The sequence below is a fragment of the Coturnix japonica genome, chromosome Z (assembly GCF_054131305.1).
Source record: "Coturnix japonica strain WE chromosome Z, WE-NBRP24, whole genome shotgun sequence".
NCBI classification, from domain to species: Eukaryota; Metazoa; Chordata; class Aves; order Galliformes; family Phasianidae; genus Coturnix; species Coturnix japonica.
Window position 1 is genome coordinate 39,011,681 of NC_140702.1, and position 19,214 is coordinate 39,030,894.

The window sequence follows — 19,214 nt, forward strand, 5'->3', positions numbered from 1 at the left end:
ACACTTTTCAGTTTAAGGACCTGGATATTAAGAGCATGTGGAACACCACCAGCTGTGCTGTTAGCTTTTACACCTCAACTGTATCAACAGTGATATTTCAATGATGGCAAACAGGGCATTGCTGAGATGGATTGTTGATTTCAGAGAGTAATACCAAGTGCTCTGGATGCACCTGCTTTATTAATAAACAGCGTGTGTATCATTCTGACTAGAACTTGGGTCTGCACAGTACAAGCATTTTTTGTTTTGATTTCTTTATTCTTGTCTGTTCAGGAGAAGTAAAATAAGGCTTTCAGAAACCATGCTTGTTCACAATCAGCCTGAAAAGGCTGCTAGAGAGTGGAAAACACACCTTTCTCTTTTTCAAGTCTTATTGTATCTGTTCAACTGAAAAGTCTAAAATATTCATTGTGTCAAAACATGTGATGTATGCCATTGTTACTTATAACAAGCAAAGATTAAATGGAGTTGTCAGGAAACAAATTATCAGATTTTCTGCCAATAATTAGTAGTTATTCCAGCCAGCTAAATGACTCTCCATGCAGTTACACATGGAGTCCTCCACAGTTTACTCAAAGACCCATCATCATATTCCACAAATTCTGAAATATTCTGAAAGTCATTCTGCTCCTTGATTTCCAGGCATCGTTTGCTGCCTTCTTTCCTAGGCAATGTAGCACTTCTTGATGAGTGGAATATCCTCTTGCTATTGGAACAAGATCCAAAGTCTGTGCTCAGGGGGAAGTCTGAATAAAAGCATTTGCTCTGTAGGGATGGAATGTTTGAACCAGGCTCTGGAGTAGCCTGATAGCAGCAGCCCAATGGCCCTTTCCTCTCCTTGTAAATAGGATGCTCTACTATATATTTCCCTAACTGGGTTCCTTTTGCCTGTTCTCAGACTTCCAGTTAATTATTATATTTCCCTTAAGGCACGATGTGTGTGTATGTAGCCTGTACACAGTGTCTTTGCTGCAGCAATATCCCATCTCCTGTCAAAGCGTGACCTAGATCTTGAATATCTGCCTCTGGGCTCTGTCATGCTTGTTCCCCTGAGCCCAGTGTAAGGGTTGCATGACTGAAAAACAGTGATTTTAGCTTGGCCTGATCCAGAAGAACAAGCAGACTTAACTTCCTTCCCAGGTGAGGACTGATTCCTGAAAAAGCAAAGGTTCTGAAAATTAGGACTGGCAAAGCACTCTCTGAATTGAATGGTAATACCACCTGGATGGAGAGCTCCAGTCATGTGCTCAAGCGGCTCATGAGTGTAACATTTCCAGACAATGCTAAAAAATCAGGTGGTGGGTATTCTGACAAATTTTCTGAGTCCTGCTCAATGTGTCTATTGGGTGCTTCCCAGGCTGATAGCTTTCCTGTGATGCATGCACCTCTGAACTGAGCAAGTTAGCTCTGCGCATGCCAAATCACATATAAAAGCCTTGATATCAAATGAGATGTGCCTGTGTCAGGGTGGAGGCCAGTCAAAAGCAGTGTCCATCGGTCTTGAGACCAGTGCTCTTCAACATCTTCAACAGTGACACAGACAATGGCATGGAGTGCACCCTCAGCAAGTTTGTAGATGACACCAAGGTGAGCAGTGCAGCTGATGCATTGAAAGGAAGGGAAACCACACAAGGTTCAATAAGGCCAAGTGCAGGGTGCTGCAGTTTGGTCAGGGCAGCTGATTTATACAAAGTGGGAAGATCTTTTTGAGAGCAGCCCTGCAGAGAAGGACATGTGGGTCCTGCTGAATGAGAAGCTGGACATGAGCCAGCAGTGTGTGCTTGCAGCCTGGAAGGGCAACTGTGTTCTGGGCCGCATTAAAAAAGGGGTGGCCAGCAGGGAAAGGGAGGTGATTGTCCCCCTCTACTCAGCTCTTGTGAGGCCCCATCTGGAGTACTGTGTCCAGGCCTGGGACCCCAGTACAAGAAGGATGTGGAGCTCTTGGAGCAGGTCCAGAGAAGGGCCAGTAAGATGATCAGAGGGCTGGAGCACCTCTCCTATGAGGAAATGTTGAGGGAACTAGGCTTGTTTAGCTTGGAGAAGAGAATGATCTAGGGAGACCTCACTGTGGCTTTCCAGTACATGAAGGGAGCATATAAACAGTAGGGGAAATGGCTGTTTATGAGGGTGGATAGTGATAGGAAGGGGGAATGGTTTTAAACTGAGACAGGGGAGGTTTATGTTAGATATTAGGAGGAAGTTTTTCACACAGATGGTGGTGATGCACTGGAACAGGTTGCCCAAGGAGGTTGTGGGTGCCCCATCCCTGGGGTCATTCAAGGCCAGGCTGGATGTAGCTCTGGGCATGCTGGTCTGGTGGTTGGTGGCCCTGCACATAGCAGGGGCTTTAAAACTAGATGATCTTTGAGGTCCTTTTAAACCCAGGCAATTCTATGATTCTATATATCTGGGCAAAATATAGCATGTCTTCTCTCCCTTGAAGCTGCACACTACCTTATGCTTGCACAGACTTCTTTTAGCAGCAGTTTTCTGCAAGTACATGCTTACTGTTCAAGTAAGAATCCTTATTTTGCTTGTGCTGGAGAGCACTCAAAGGCTGGCAAGTAAAGTCTTGAAAGAATTCTAACATTCCCCTTAACACCACCACTGCAGGCAGTTTTGGCTGAGTTGGGTTCCAGTCTTCTCATCAGCAAGTTGTAATCATGAAGTTTAAAGCTAAGCACTCATTTCCTCAGTTGTTTGGGGCATGATATTCTAACATGTTTAAACTTTTAGAAATCACTGGATATATGAAAAAAAAAAAAATAAAATAAAATAAAATAAAATAAAATAAATCTTCGGGGAGAGAGAAACAATGAAGAAAATGTAGAGATTTTCTAAAAATCTGACCATGTCATCTCATGGTTACATTCTGCAGATGAGTGGGCTCTAACAGAGGTGCCATCTTCTTTGTAAATCACTAATTTGAAGCTTTCTTACTCTCTGTCACAGTGAGCAAGGCATGCAATTCATTCTTTTGTTTGGACAGTTGGTCTTCTAATTAAGAAGCAGGTGACTGTTTCTGCACCAAATGGCTCCTCTTTTGTTTATCTTTCTACTCCCTGTGGGGTCCATACATATTGAAATGGGATATGTCTGTGCCCAAGTGGGAGGGCAAGTAACACCGGAAGACAGGGAACAGTGAAGGGAAATAGAGCAATTGGCTCAATTATATTGTCTATAATATACATAAAGATACAACAAACTGGATTTTATCTTCGTGGCTGAGCTGCTGGCCACTACAATCCAGATGACTTTTAGCATTGGTCTTCTTTGTCTTCATGGACATGACCATATATTATTTGTGTGTATAGACTTACACCAAAGATCAAAACAAATGTAATGAGAGTTCACTAGTAATGCTTTCTGTTCTTACTGAGCACGCTGTGTCCATATTAACTGTTCCACGAGTATGAAGTGATGCTGTGTGGGTATTCTTGCTGGAAAATGATTGTATGATATTGAGATAACAAGATCTTTGGAAATGTCTACTGTAAATGTGCTGCATATTCTCTATGCATTTTAATGCTACATTCTCAAAATCTCCTAATGACTATCAGATTACTAGAAGTCAAGGTATGTCAGTAAGAGATATTCTTGCTTTAAAGACAAAGCTGTTATTCTACTCATTTGACTCACCTATGAGCAACAGAAAGAGCTTAGGCAGCATAAACCACCTTTCTTTTAGAGAAATGTGCTGTTCCAGCCAGCTTAGTGATCAGGGACGAGTTTCACTGCACATGCATCCAGGAGATATGAATTTACTGAAAGTTGGAAACACACAACAACAGCTTGTGTTTATATGTACTGGTTCTGCTCACTGAAGGCACGTTTCTCTCTTCACCCCCACAGTTTTGATATTCAAAAACATCCATTGCATTCTGGTCGTAAATCAACACAGACATGTATTAAAGAACCATGCCAGGGGGAAACTTTACTCTCATCCTTAATACCATTCATTGAAACCTCTCTGTAATTCATTATTTTCCTTTGTTTGTTATTGTTTTACACCCTACCATTTGTTTTACATGAATGTTGTTTAACGTGATAATACTTTCTTGTGACTAGTAGAAGGGTATCACCTAGGCTGTGATACCAGTTCCAGAATTCATAGGGTGTGCCATTACAGAACAATATGAGTCACACCAAACTAGCAAGCACATCACCTCTCCCTCTTGACACTGTATGTTCACAAAAACAACACTGAAAACAGAATTAAATTTGAAAGTGGTGGAGCAAGAGGAGAGAAATGTAGTGTTTAGGACTGTGGCAAGTATGGTCTGTAAAAGTTCTTTTTCTGCAGAAGCACTTGAACAATGTGGAACACTGAGGGCACGTGAAATATCTTGAACTCCGTGCAGGCTCAAGTAAAACACAACATTATTTGAAACTATTTTATTTGTGACTTAATTTTATGACTTTTTATTTCTCCTTTGAGAAATACTAACAGACCAGAATTCTCACAGAACAATGGGACAGATGTGGTATGAACAGCTTTTAGAGATTTTTTTAGCTGTTTTATTTGTACAAAAATGCAGTATCATCCTCAGCTCTGTCTGTATGCTAATATAGCAGACAAAGTTTAAGAAGAAAAATCCTTTCTTTATATATGAATTATAGAAATTCAGATCCAAAAGGGGATTAAAGAAATAAATCAAACATTATGCAAAGATACATCTTATTCTAGAATGATAGTAGCAAACTATTAAAAGTGTATCAACTTTAATAAGAATTAAAATTGAGTTGTGAGGAAGTTCTAACATGAGTTTCTGACTCTGTGAAACACCAGTGTTTCCACTTATCATGTTCTCTTATCATGGATCCCTTGCTTGTTGTGACCACTTGGCCAGGAAGGTGCGAAGTGTTTCTCTCTGCAAAAGAGACTGACAGTTTGCAGACCATCTGGTTTTATTCCACACTGGGAGACTTTACAGATCTCTAAGTGCAAGGATGCTCAAGGAACATTTTCAAATCCCCTGCTGATCTGCTTATCTCTTCAGTAATCTGTACAGCACAGGAAAAATGGCAGCATAAAATAAGTTATGAGATAGTCAATCTGAAACTGCCTGTAACCAAATGGAAGTCAGGTGATCTTAATAGTCTTGAAAAGAAGGAACATCACCTTTCCTTTTAGAGGCTTCCAAAGCTGTACATTTCTCCATCTTGTTGGCTTCAGTACTGCACTGAAAAAGAAGAGTGAAGGCTTGCGTTTGTCATTCTCACCTCATTACTAAAGTGCTCATTGGGATGGAAAGGTCAAGCTTGCAGCAGTAAAAGGGAGCCCTGCTTGGCCACAGGTTCTAGATGCTGCTCTAAATTAACTGTGAATATCAGGAATCAGAAGTAGGGATGAGGATGTACTCCTTATTAGAGTGAGAATACATTATATAGATCATGTGAAAGAGTTAAAAATAGAAGAAAGAAATAAAACAAGGAATGGGATTAAGAAGCTGAAAGAGAAAACACAGCAACCAAGATAAGCATGCAACAGGCAGTTTCAGTGAGAAGTCAGAAGTAAAATGATATCAGTAGTTCTAGGTTTAAGTTAAACTGCTAAAAGTAACCCAAAGCTCAAACCTTCAGTGATAAGCTGCTGAGGTCAAGTTCATGTTTTTGCTGTAGTTTTTGGAGTGCTTTACTGAAGCTATATAAACCCACATATATCCTTGGAGTCAACTGTTTCATTGATTGCAGAACCCAAACAGGTTCCTGTTGTGTTCTTTGAAAGGACTATTTGTAGTACGTGCTTCTGTCTTTCCCCAGTTCACACTGAACCAGGTCTCCATGCCTCTCATAACAATTTACTGATGTGATCATAATCTGTTCTTCCTTTAAAGCAAGTTATTTTGAAAGAGACACTTAGAAGAATTTGAAGTAACTAAACCCACATGATTGCTTATGGTACTTGCCAACACTTATTTTCAATTGCCTGTAATTTATTCAGGGCAAGAAAAAATAATGTTGAGGAATTATAGCTTTCATTAAGACCAAGTGTTGGAGACAGTTTTTAAAACCATGCAAGATTATAGTGGAAGTATGTTTGTTAATTCCTATTTTTGATTGCAGTTACCATGCTACCATATTACAACATCAATCATTGTTTCATTTCAATAAGCTACTTCAGGAGATAATTGCCAAGATTAGAAATGAGCAGCTCTAACACAACAGAAAACACTGTGTTTTGCCTCTGCTTAGTGATTTCCTTTGTACTGCATTTCCTCCAGAAACAGATTTTACCACCAAAATGAACACTCATTTTCCAAACATAGTTTCAGTCAAATATTTGTTGTGCAGATTTTGCCTGGTTTTCTTATTAGCCATTGCTGCAGACTTCTACTTGTTTTGTGTCAGCTGAGTTCCTTCATCAGTGAGTTTTCAATAGCTCCACTGAATGTAGCTGAAAAATCCATGCAAAACTGTAACCCAGTCCCAAGCGAGCCTGGACAGCAGCTTGCCTGCAAATCCAGCTAGTGAAAATGATTTTCAGGGAAAATAGCAAGAAAAACATAGTGGATGGCACCATCTTATTCTTTAACCAGGTTTCCTGGGTACAAAAATAGTCAAGAAGTAGTTGATTTTTCTGTACCGATCTCAGAAGAAAAATAGTTGTTCACTTGTCTACTGATCAAACTACCACATCCCCTGATTTATGTTTTGAGGGGGATTCTCTGTCCTGGCCACCAGCTGTTCCTGTCATCAGCTGCCTCAGTGGTGTACTTTTTGGAAAGCCAAATGAATACAGTTTGGCTTCCAGATAACCACAGAGGCTGAATATTGAGCTGGGGTGGCTGCACCTTTTTATCCTTATACAGAGTTGGCTTTTATTTTTCCTTATGCTATTTACAAACAACAGCCTCTGTAACCCTGTAGCTTATTTGCAGTGCTTTAAGAATTGAACAGTTTGGTTTATGAACATGACCGTTGCATCTGTGATACTAATGCCTGTCTCAAGCAGACTTCTACACTGACTAACAACCTCAGCACTGCTGTAGGGCAGGAGCTGAGGGAAGACCAGGCAAGTGAGCAGCACATGGCAAAGGCTCTGAGGTGGAGGTGACTTCCTCATCTGCTTCGGCATGAACTTCATGAGAGATACCGGGGACCACAGCACATTCGGTCTCACGCAGAAGCCCCAGAGTCGACGGCTTCTGTCTGTATCCCACCTACTCCTAGAAGTCCATGCTGGGCTTCCAGGGACAGAGTGCCACCTACTGAGATGTCGCTGCTGAGCAGAGCTGTGCAGAGACCGGAAGGCTAGGGCTGATGTAGTAACTGAGGAAGTGAAAAGAGCCTCCTAGACACTCTTACATTTGAAGTATTTGAAGGGATCAGTGCTGCACCAGCTGTAAGAAGATGTTGACACGTACTAACTGGTCAGAAATGAGCGCTGAAAACGTACAGTACTTTCAGAGAAGACAAGCTGGCCCCTTTGATGTTTCCTCATAAAGAAAATTTGTTCTGATGTTTTGCAATACATGTATTTACTTATATTAAAAGTGAAGCATTAGGTTTTGGTGCTGCTGCTGCAGATTTTGCCTTCAGAAAGTGGGCCCTGCTGTTTGGGCTGCACTTCAATGGGCTCATGTACAAAACTAAGCAGAGCAGCCAAAGTGAACTATGAAAAGTTAGCAGTGGCACAGTGGGTCAGGGGCATTGCTGGTCCTGGGAGTAGCTTGCAGTGAGAATGTGCACGAGGAAAGGTAAACAGCACAGAATTATTGACTGCTGGCAGAAGAATGAGATTGTTAAACTTGTAAGCTGTGTTTACAGCTTACTGTAAACTTATTTTACAGTACTTTACTTATTGTACTTATTTTTCCCTAGTCAGTCCCCTCTATAATTTGAAAATGAGCTAAACTGCATTTTAAGCAATCTTGTGTGGCTTGTTTAACCAAACACTTGTTGTGCTTTGATATTACTGTACAATTGACTAATATTATTGTATAATACAGTTTTGCAAATATTTAATTTTGTTTCTGTGGTAGAGACTGAAATTTTCAGAAAGCGAATTTGCAGAGTATAGAAAAACAAGGTAAATAAATCAAGGTCAAACTTTTTAAATTGAAATGATGTCTGTCAAATGCAAAAGTGGTTTGCCTACCCTTCAGGCTCCCTTACTAGTTTATGTGAGCTTAAAGACATTTTACTGTACCTTACCTGCAAGTATCTAGCACAGTTACACCTACCTTATCTTGCTTCTTCTCTTTGATCAGACTTTCTTGAGTGAGATCTCTGCTGTCTTTTCTATTGCCTTTTGATAAATTGGTAGAAGATGACTTTAATGACTTGTTTTCATTATATTTGGTGCTATGCAGTGAATCAAAAGTGAGTATGTATTTTTATTCAGTATGTGTGGCAGCCAGCAAAGTAGATAAGGATGGAGAGAAGAGAGTGAAACATGGGGTGGTTCATATATACTGTTGAATACATAATGATATAAAGCTTGAGGAAATCCTTTTAAGACACAGAGGATTCAAACAGAGTAGAGAAATACCAATTAAAGCAGTAATCCTTTTATTTTTTTACATTATTAACTTTTGTCAAAATTATCTAATGTATCTTCATTCCATATGTTTATTTCACTGATAAAAACTGACTGATATTTTGGAACCATTACTGGAAGTATAGCAGACTGACGACTTAGGCCTTTTAAAGCAATGACAAGTAGTATATAGACACACACACAGCTTTCAGACTAGGGTTAAGCACAAATTATGAAGAGCTCAGTCCTGATCATCTGATATCTATTGAAGTCTTGAGGGATTTTCACTGTCAGTTGTACAGACAGCAGAATTTGAAAACTTTGATGCTACTAAATGCTTGCCTCTGATGTTTGTTAATTCTTTTGCTTTTTTTTACATGAGAGGGTACCATGAAAAACATCTGGTGAAGCATGTATAATTAGGGTTGTGTCTCTAACCAGAGAGAATTGATCATTTCTAGAGAAAGTATCCTACAAACCCAAGCTTTTAGATCATTTGCAATATGTTTTTTATTTCACCAGTTGCTCTCACTAATCATCATTATTTGATATGTAACTTTATAGATATGAATTTATGTAGGTCATTTACTACCTACTGAGCAACCTTCTGTCCAAGGATGGTTTGCTTGTAGGTATCTTGAAGTGTATTGCCTGACACTTGGTTGGATATTTGACACTTGCTTTGCAGGAGATGACAAAAACTAAATTAAAATGATAAAGACTTCACCGAGTGTGAAATCACACACATTCAGCATCTGTTTGGAGGCTCTTCTTTTGTTTTACCATTTATAGAATGTCCATAAATGTAAGAGTAATGAGGACTACATCCTGGTTTTTCCCCTTATTAGCCGTGTTCAATAAATTCCTTGTAATGGTGACTCAGTGCCACATCGATCACAGTTGACCTTTAATCCACCCGCTCAGCAGGCAGATAGATAAGTATCTCTTGAGAAGGCCAAATGGCAAGCTACTCTTGTATTAGGGCATGTTTTCCTTATCTGCTATGTCATTTTATAGAGAATCATTACAGCGATAAGGAGAAAGCTTCCCAACTGATACTCCCGTCTTCCAAATAAATTAGATTAATTAACATATGGGATAAATTTTCCAATGTTACCGCAGGCATAATTGTTTTTACTGTGATCTGTACAGTGACTATGCTATTAGAGTTTAGGGTAAAAATTCTGCTTCTGCTTGAGGGAGGGGGGGATAGAATATGGATAGGCTAACCAGTGAATGATTTTGATTAAAAGATATAATTTTAATATTACATTATTAACAAGAAAAAGAGCTCCTGATGGAGCCTGAGAAATGCAGGTCTCCTGAGATTTTCAACCCTGCAGTAGCCTGGGATGATTTTGCCAAGCAGGCTTTAATGCTCCTTCTTAAATGTTTTGTTTAATGGATGCTGAGCACATTCATAGGAAACTATGCTCTGATGAGGCACTTCCTGCCTCTTTCAGTCATCAGAGGTCCCATCAGTCCATACACAAGTACACTCTCATTCATTCAGTATGCCATAAAATTGAAAAGGGAAGAAGGCTTAGTTTTTCCTTTCTGCTGACACACTACTATTTATTCTCTACACATCAACAAGTTTCCTCCAAAACTTCAACTGAATTAAAACAACCTGGTATAATCCAAAGCTGGTCAAGAACTGTATGGATATCTTTTATTTTTATTACTGTACAAGGTATGATCTTGAATATACATGTCTTCTACCTGCAAATGTTCAGGCAAATAATGTTTAATAGCCAAAATGCTACTAGAGAAAGACAAAAGGTGAAAAAAAAAATAATGATTGGACTATTGCTATCTCACCAGTAACTAGAAAGATGTGGGCTCAGACCCTTGAAATGTATATTATCAAAAACCCAGTAAGAAAGTATTCATCCAGTTGAATAAAAAATATATGTGGTGATTTATGTGACCATCCAGAATATGCCAATAATCACTAAGAATTCAACAGTCAAGTACTTAAAACTCTTATCAGATTGTGCTTATTTCAAGCCTTGAAAAATAATTTTTTATGAAGCCAAATATGCAAATGTAAAATATCTGTTTAAAAAATGGTCCTTATCTAAGTAGAAATACAGCTTTGTTTATAAATTTCTAAGGTATAGGTGTTGAACTTCACTTAAAATGTTGCCTAAACAGATCTTCAGACCATAACATTAGAAATAGTAGTATGATGAAAATGGCAGTGGGAAGAAGACCATTAAGAGTATGCTTCCCTGTTTTCTGATGGTTCATTCAAGGCCCTGTCAATAACAATAATTTCAGTGTTTGTGCATTTACTTCTAGCAGTCATAAGGAAAGTATGTAACCATTTTTACAGGCTTTTTGAAGCTTCTTTTATCGTGCTTAAAAATTAGCAGTACAGCTGTCTAGCAACCAAGGGTAGTATTGGTTGAGCTCCACATGCCTAGCATTTTTTCCTGTTGGTATCTTTGGACTGCTCTTTGGTCTTTCTCCCATGGATGTTGTGATAGGGGCATATCTTAATCCGTTCATGATGCCTATGTGTCCAGCTCATGTGGGATCAATATGAAAAAGCCAGAAAGAGGTCTGCTCTATCACAGCACAGAGGGACCCTTACCTGTATGCAGTCCTGCAGAGGCAGTGCTGCTGCCTCAGAGCTGATGCATGTGATCTGGATCTATCCTTCTTCGTCAGAGGCTGCAGAGATGCCCCAGCCTCTCATAGTTGGAAGGGGAGTTTCAGCACCCATAGCCTCACTGTCTCTCAGTCTCAGTTTATGTGTCAGCTTGATGCAACCCAAAATGACTGATGGGAAATGGCCTTGGTGTCTTTAAGGAGACAGCTGAGAAGGAATGCTTGGCCTTCTTATCAAATTAGCCCATAGACATTTGAAATTAAGGTAGCCCAAGTGTTTTAGCTGGTCTTAAATTTGCTTTTCTTTATCTCAGATATAAAAACTTTAATCTAGTCTGTAGAATCAAGCCTTTGTTCCTTGCTGATGAGAAACAAGATCTTTCAAGGGCTATTAAATCCTGCTTTTTTTAATTTATATTGTGTTTGAACAAGGTGTTACAGTAACTCTGGCTCACTGGGGGAGGAGGAGGAAATTGGTGTTTTTAGCACTCTGTGTCCTGTCTCTGAGGTGTTGCTGGAGGTGTCAAGTTGGTATGCTTGTTGGTAACACAATGCATAAAGGTAAGGGCCATTCATACAGCTGTGACCTTCTGTTTAGGATTTCCCTTGTCACCAGAGTTTCTCTAGCACTAATAGGCACCACCAAGCCTAAACATAACAACAAAATCAAAAACAAACAAGAAAACCAACTTAAAAGCAAACAAACAAACAAACAAAACAGAACTGATCCTATTGTGACATTATTGGCATGTCCATTGATTACTATGCAGAGATGTTGCTGGTCAACAAATGAGAGCCTCCATGTCAAAGGGGCAGCTTTCTGTCATTGTGCCTCGGAAAACTATGAGATGGAGACAGATGGAATTAGTCAGTGATGGTTTCTGGGGAAATATGAGGTGAAGTTGCTCCGAATGTGTAACATTACTGAGCCATCAGCCAGGGACTGCTGTGTTGGCAGCATGCTATATACATTTCTCATAGGGCTCAGAAGTTATTTCCCTAGAAATGCTACGTTCTTTAGTATTGAAGCTGCATGGGAGAAGCAGCCTGTAGATATGCATTGAGAACAGTCTCAACACTCTCTTATGCTTTTTTGCAGCATCCGAATGATTTCCTGCAGTGAACTTGAGTCAGACTGTGTGATTTGCATTCTCTTCCCTTCAAAGCAGTTTACTTTTTTTTTGTACAACATTTAATATTTCATTATTTCTCATGGAAAAAAAAGGAAAGTTCACTATGAAAAAACCGATAATGTATAAGTTCTCTCCAAGTCAGTGCTGCTGGCTTCAAAAATGAATGGCTCTGATATCTTCAGAGACCAGATTTTTGTATTTGTTTGCAGAAGAATGGAAAGTACATTTTTAATAAAGATCCTGTGATGAATAGGTGGCTCAAAAATAGCAGTCTGAAGCATGCTTCTGTGCTGTCAGAGTGGAGTGTGCCAAGTAATTTGCCTATATAAACAACATAAGAGCAAAAGGCCTATTGTAAAACTGATCTTATTTTTAGAGGTAGATGATATTATTCTCTCTAGCTTCCTTTTCCACCAACAACTTGCTTTCACCACAAAACAAAACTGTGATCGAAAACACATACCATCTGATGCCAAATAGTTCCAGACTAGATACCCCATGATTTCCAACACTGCTTCCCTAGAACATGTGTAGTTTTGTGCTGGAATTTGATTTGTGAAGGCTTCAGTATTGTCCCTCTCTTGCAGTATCCCAACACAATCACATTATTATGAAGCACTGAAATGCACAGCTGGATTCTGCCCTGATGTTGAACTCTGTATGTCCCTCCTGATGTAAGGGGATTTATTTGTGTGGGAGTTAGGGCACGGTAGGATTTTTGGTACTGAAGTGGTCTATAGTCCTGTACTCCATGCACCCATTCCTCCATCACAATAATAAAGCAGATCTATACCACGGATTTAGGAATGTGGAAAAATGCCTTCCAGTTAAACTAGTGATTCATTTTTATTTATTTATTTATTTATTTCCACAGCTGAAGCAAAACAAGCAGGGCTTATGCTGAACTTCTTGAAACCTAGGAGCCTTTTCCTTTATCCATGGCAGGTTTGCATTTGGTCGATATCTCTGTTGGCTTCCATGGACACCTTCTGTGCCCAAATATTTCTGGGTCTTTAAGAGTTTCCTGTGGAGTCTCTAGGGAAAGGACACAGCTAATTTCCACCCTTACAATGTCCTTTCCCCAGCATGTCTTCCAAAATTTTGGACGCTCTATCAGATGACTTCTAGTAATTCACTTCCCTTCAATACCTGGTGGTTGGGAGTCAACTATACATGAGGAATCATGATATCAAGAAATGAAGCAGTGCTTCTTGATCTGTTTGCTTTACTTGCTCAAGAAAGGGGAAAGGAGGATTGCTGTTGTGATACTGTCATGGTTTTGTAATTTTGTAATTATTTTGCTATCAGTATTCCACATCATAACATCATGCAAAGTATGGATACTTCTATTGAATGTGCAGTCCACAGAAGAAGACTACATATCCCAGAGAACAACAGGGGTAATGATAAGTCACGGGACCAGGACGCTATATAATCTCCTTCCCAGGTTGGAGTGCCCTCCTTCTTCTCTCGAACTTCTCAGAGAGTGGGAAGTGTTCCAGCTGTCTTGCCTAGAGTTCATAGTAGGCCTCTCGGTTTTTGGGGACTCTCTCTCTCTGTTTCGTTCGATTTGTTAGCCTCAATTATATTATATTGTGTTATCTTGTATTTCGATATCATATTTAGTAAAATAAGTTTTTCCTCCTTAGATTGCCGCTGTTTTTATCCCATTCCCCTTTTCCCCTCCTTCCCGGGGGGGGGGGGGGTTGGGGGGGGTGTCACGGAGTGGCTTCCCCTGTCACAGGCATAGGTAAATCTAAGTAACCCATGACAGATACTTTCTTTCCAGTTCTATAGTCATCTCTTTCCTATGGTTTGGTCATTTCTAGTTCAGGATTTTACATGCAAAGTATTTCCTCCCATGCAGAACACTTCTGTTTCCAGGTGACAGGTTTATATGAGCAGAAATAATTCAAATGTATTCACCAGGTCCATTTCAGAAAGAAGACAGAAATCACACAAAATCTAATGATAGCATGAAAAAGCATACAGCATTTTATTATTATTATTTCCCTTTACTGAGATGTTCATAGTTGTTTCAGCATAAGCATTCTTACTGCATTCAATAACAAATAGTATTAAAATAATTTTCCAGTTTCATGTATAGGGCTATTTACACGACTCTTAAGAATATTTTTTTTTTTTGCCACAGTTCCTTTAACCTTGTAATAAGTTTATTGTACTAGTTTTGTAAAACCAATCATTCCTACATCAAAATCAGTGAAAGTAGCTTAATCGGCTCATGCCTTATTTTTGACATATATCCCAGTACATAAAATTACAGCACATCATTCCAAATGACTGTAAGTAAACAAAGCTGATTCACCTCTGGAGGTTTTCTGGAAAATCTTATGCTGGTGTCATGTCATTTACTTCAGCAATTTCTAATACATATACAGCTAAAATAATGAAGAAAACCAGTGAGACTGTTGCATTTAAAACAAACAAACAAGCAAGCAAAAAAACACCTTTTTTATTCAATGCATTATTTTAGTCTGTGACTTTTCAATGTTTTCTTCCTCATTTTTTCATTTTTTAATTTCAGTTTATTCTTTCTTTGACTTCCATTATGTGTCCCTCACTTTGTACACAATCATTCTGAACAATATTTAGGGAACTTTCACTGCTATCCAGTAAATTCTTTTGAAGTATACTTCTTCCTAGATGGTGCTTGGGGGAAATATTGCTGCTCCAATAGAAGTCTAAATTGATAAGCAAGTTTGTAACTTTAAAATATAGAAAAATAAAAGCTGAAAGATAATTCCTTTAGGCGTAACTCATTTTCTTGTCTACAGTCCCAGCCTATAGCAGCGCAGTTGGAACTACATGATCTTAAAAGTTCCTTCCAACCAAACATTTCTGTGATTCTATGACCTATGTGACTCAATTATATTGCAATTTGTTATTGCATGCCAGATAATATTTGGCCAGACTTACTACATGTCTTTCAGTGGTTTTCCTATGAAATAGATTTATTTTTATATTAATTTGCCTAGAAAGCTTACTACTCTCTTTGGTAGATTAAAATCTGAGCTCAGAAAGTTTTAAAAAACGTGTTTTTGAAATACTTTGGAAAATCACTATTTGTATTAGAAACATGGACTTTTATTGTAAATGATACATTCTCACTATGCTATCCTATGAAGTACATCTTCTTTCAAGCCCATAGGCTGAATCATAGTTTATTTCATATGTAGGTAGATGCTTTGTTAAGTACATATTTTTAATCCAACATGGAGGAAGGAAATCCCTCTGCAGAACAGGGATCTATCCCATAAAGTTATACGGTTCCCAGTTAACTGCTGCCAATCACCTGTAGGGAGTTCTGCTGTGAGCTATTTTTACTCAGGAACACCCAGAGGGGGCAGAAAATCCTTTCCTGTCATCTGAACTATACAGGGGAAAAAATATAGTGTATTTTTAATATTTGCTAATGTGAGCAAAGAAGTGCTGGCAAACTAAATTAAAGCCAATGGATGAAATGTGACAGTACAGCTGCAATACAGCCAGGTAACTAACATTATGCAAATAAAAATATTCACAGAGTTTGGCAGCTGAGAACTTACTGCAAATCTTAGCTGGTGGCTGCTCTACTAATTGCAGGATTATGGGCTTGAATTTGTGTCTTGTATTCAGCTGAATAAGCAACTATCCCCTCGGTATTCTGGCCCACAAAAACTTCTGCTTCGGTTCTGAAATTTTCTGTATCCTCACTGGACATGAGTCTTGATTGTGTATCTGAAGTTTACTATAGAAAAGTTTGTCTTGTTTCTTCATACTGCATAATAGCAATAAACAAAACTTATCTACCTATTTATATTCATTTTTCACAATAATTTTGACTGACAGGTCTAACAGATGTTACCACTAACATGGCGTGGTCTTATGGAAACATATTCTCTTCCTACTGGAACAACAGGCTTACAGTATCGCAGGATCAGTTTCAAAGGGATCCAGGAGACTAGTGATAAGACATTTTCTACTAACAAAGCTAGTCAAAATGGTAACCAAAAAACCTCAAAATAAACAACTGCCCAACCAGAACCAGCACTGCCTAAAACAAAAGAAAACAAACAACAAAACAAAAGAAAACAAAACCAACAATAAACAAACAAACAAACAAACAAATAAAAGAACTGGATGTTTGTGTGGGAAGAACGAGGAGTGATTAAGAACTAAATTCTTCACTGTGGAAGATGTTGTAATACAAAGCTGTAAATAAGCAGACCCGTTTATGTCGGTGACCCAGGCAGCAACCATGATATGTGATTTTACATTCATTTTGAAATAAAGCAAGTGCCTTCATGAAGACGCAGTGGTGTGTGGTACATTTTAATGGGATCCCAGAAGAGAATTTGGGAGCCTACATAAATGAACTCATATGAAGTAAAAATGAAAAACATCTACCATGTTATTTACAATTATCAGAACAACTCAGATATGAACACAGAGAGATTCTGGTGCATTTCCTTGCAATTTTCCCTTTCATCTTCCTCTGAGTTTCAATGCCTGGCCCTGTGTTGAAACTGTAGGTAATCTATCTTCCAGCATTTCTGTAGGGAGACAATTCTCTACCACAGGAGAATAGTTGCAGCAGGACTCAGGGTGCTGCTCCGGGATGCTAAGGCAGGAAGGAGTTGGCTTGTGCCTCAATCACACCAGCAGCTGTTGCTGATCACCTCATCTGGTGATGAGGGCCAAACAAGGCACCTCTGTGAGGACAGGCTGAGGGAGCTGGGCATGTTCAGCCTGGAGAAAAGGAGGTTGTGGGGTGATCTCATTGCAGCCTTTCAGTATCTGAAGGGAACCTATAATCAGGAGGGGAGTAAACTCTTTGAAAGGGCTGATAATAGCAGGACACGGGGAAATGGTTTTAAGTTGAAAGAGGGAAGAGTTAGGTTGGATGTTAGGGGGAAGTTCTTTACTAGGAGAGTGGTGAGATCCTGGAACAGGCTGCCCAGGGATGTTGTGGATGCCCCATCCCTGGAGGTGTTCAAGGCCAGGTTGGATAGGGCCCTGGGCAAACTGATCTAGTAAACATGGAAGTTTGGTGGCCCTGCCAGGCAGGGGGGTTGGAGCTTCATGATCCTTGAGGTCCGTTCCAACCTGGGTTATTCTGTGATTTTGTGATTCTGTGACATCTCTATCCAGTACCTTCCATCTGCCATCCCTAGGGATGGCTTGCAGAAACAGCTACATTTCAAGCTTGGGAGAGCATAAAGATTCCCACTGACCACATGGGAATAAGGATGCTGCTCCATGTCAATGCTTGGTGTTGTTTTCTGGGCCTGTTGCACGTTAATCCCAGGGGAGAATCAGCTGCTTTAAATGCCATTCCGTCAGTCTTCTTCAATGGGGATATCTCTGAACGTGAGGGGCCACCAGTGTTGCTACATCACAATTAGTTCTACTTCTTCTGTTACTTGGGGGGAAGGGAGGAAGAGGGGAAAAGAAAGCGAAAAACGAGTTAATTTACATTTTTAAGCTGATGGATTTTGGTGGAATGGCTACTTCAAAATGACCACCTGGAGTCCCTTGTTTCGGTTTTACCTTATTACTCAAGCAGCAAAGGTAGCATTCCAAGATGGGTCCACATTTCTGCACTGACTGATTTTGAAAGGTGTTGTGCAACAAGAATCTTTCTCTCTGTGGCACCTCTGTGCATGTGACATTGGCATTAAGTCTGGCTGCGAGAGTAGCCTGCCTGGAAAGTACAAGCAGGAAAACACAGCACTGCTGTCTTCAGCTCCAGGGAAATCCAAAGTGGTCTCGGTGCAAGTCTCTGAAGTGAAGGAGAGTTTGCCTTGTGTCTATCACAGTGTATCTTAATGAGATTTTCTACACCTAATGAGAGCAAGAGAAAACATCTTCTATAATGTCATTTTAAAGTATCTAATGCTAGTTACTTGCAGGCTATGGACAGGTTATACAGTATATCGTTACATGGGCAAAAACTCAATTTTTGTGTATCCGGTAGTGACTTTAAAAAGTGATTATAGTCTAAATAATTTTTTCTGGGCACTGTACCTGACTGTAATAATCCAAACTGCCTGTGACTTACAATTATATTTGGCAACAATCACCAGTTCCCACTGTTGTGTGAAATTAACACCACATACTATAGCTGCAGCATTTATTGAACACAGGGGAAATGATTATCGCTCTATAAACTCAGGGACATCCTCTGCTATTACTTAATTAGCATTGGTATCTGTGCATAAATTAGAACTGCATTTGCAGCCAGCTTCTCCACTAAAAGTCTAGCAGCCTTCCCTCAACCACCTGTAATTTAAATGATAACCGAGTCTCTGGGGGATATGCCAGTAAAATACAAGTTTGACTTGCAACCTGGCAGAGTGCTTTACAGGATTTTTTCGAGGTTATTAATATTGGCCTCATATGCATTCTTTTGAGTCTTTCCTAAAATATGTTTTTCTAAAAATAAAGCTATACAAAATTCAAAATTTGTTTTTGTTCATTCCCATCTTCTTCCCACACCCAGACCTCACTCACCAGGAAAAAAAGCCTTTGCTTGCCTACTAGTGCAATAGTTTCTGTAGGTAGACAGTCATTTAACTCTACCAGAATGGAAACATTCTTCTGCTTGCTCCTTTTGAGAAAGCTTTTCACAAAGTGACTTTTACTCTGTGTCTTGGTAAAAGGCACTGTAGACATTAACATGATTTAGCTCAAATATTTGCCCATTTGCAGTAGGAATTTAGCTAGCAACCAAACATGGGCTAAAGTGGCTTGGTTGGATTTGCTTCATTCAGAGTTTGCTGAGCACTGAACTGGGGACAGTGACATCCATCTGAAGGCAGGTGGAGAGAAGGAGTATCATAGGATGCGCCAGTCAAAGAACTGCTCGAGAGGGAGGCTGAGAGAAGGAGTTTGTTATGCATAACTACTTGCCATTTCTTCTATGTTAAATTTTTTATACTATAAAGGTGCAATGTGTCATTGTTTGACCCTGAGGATATTTT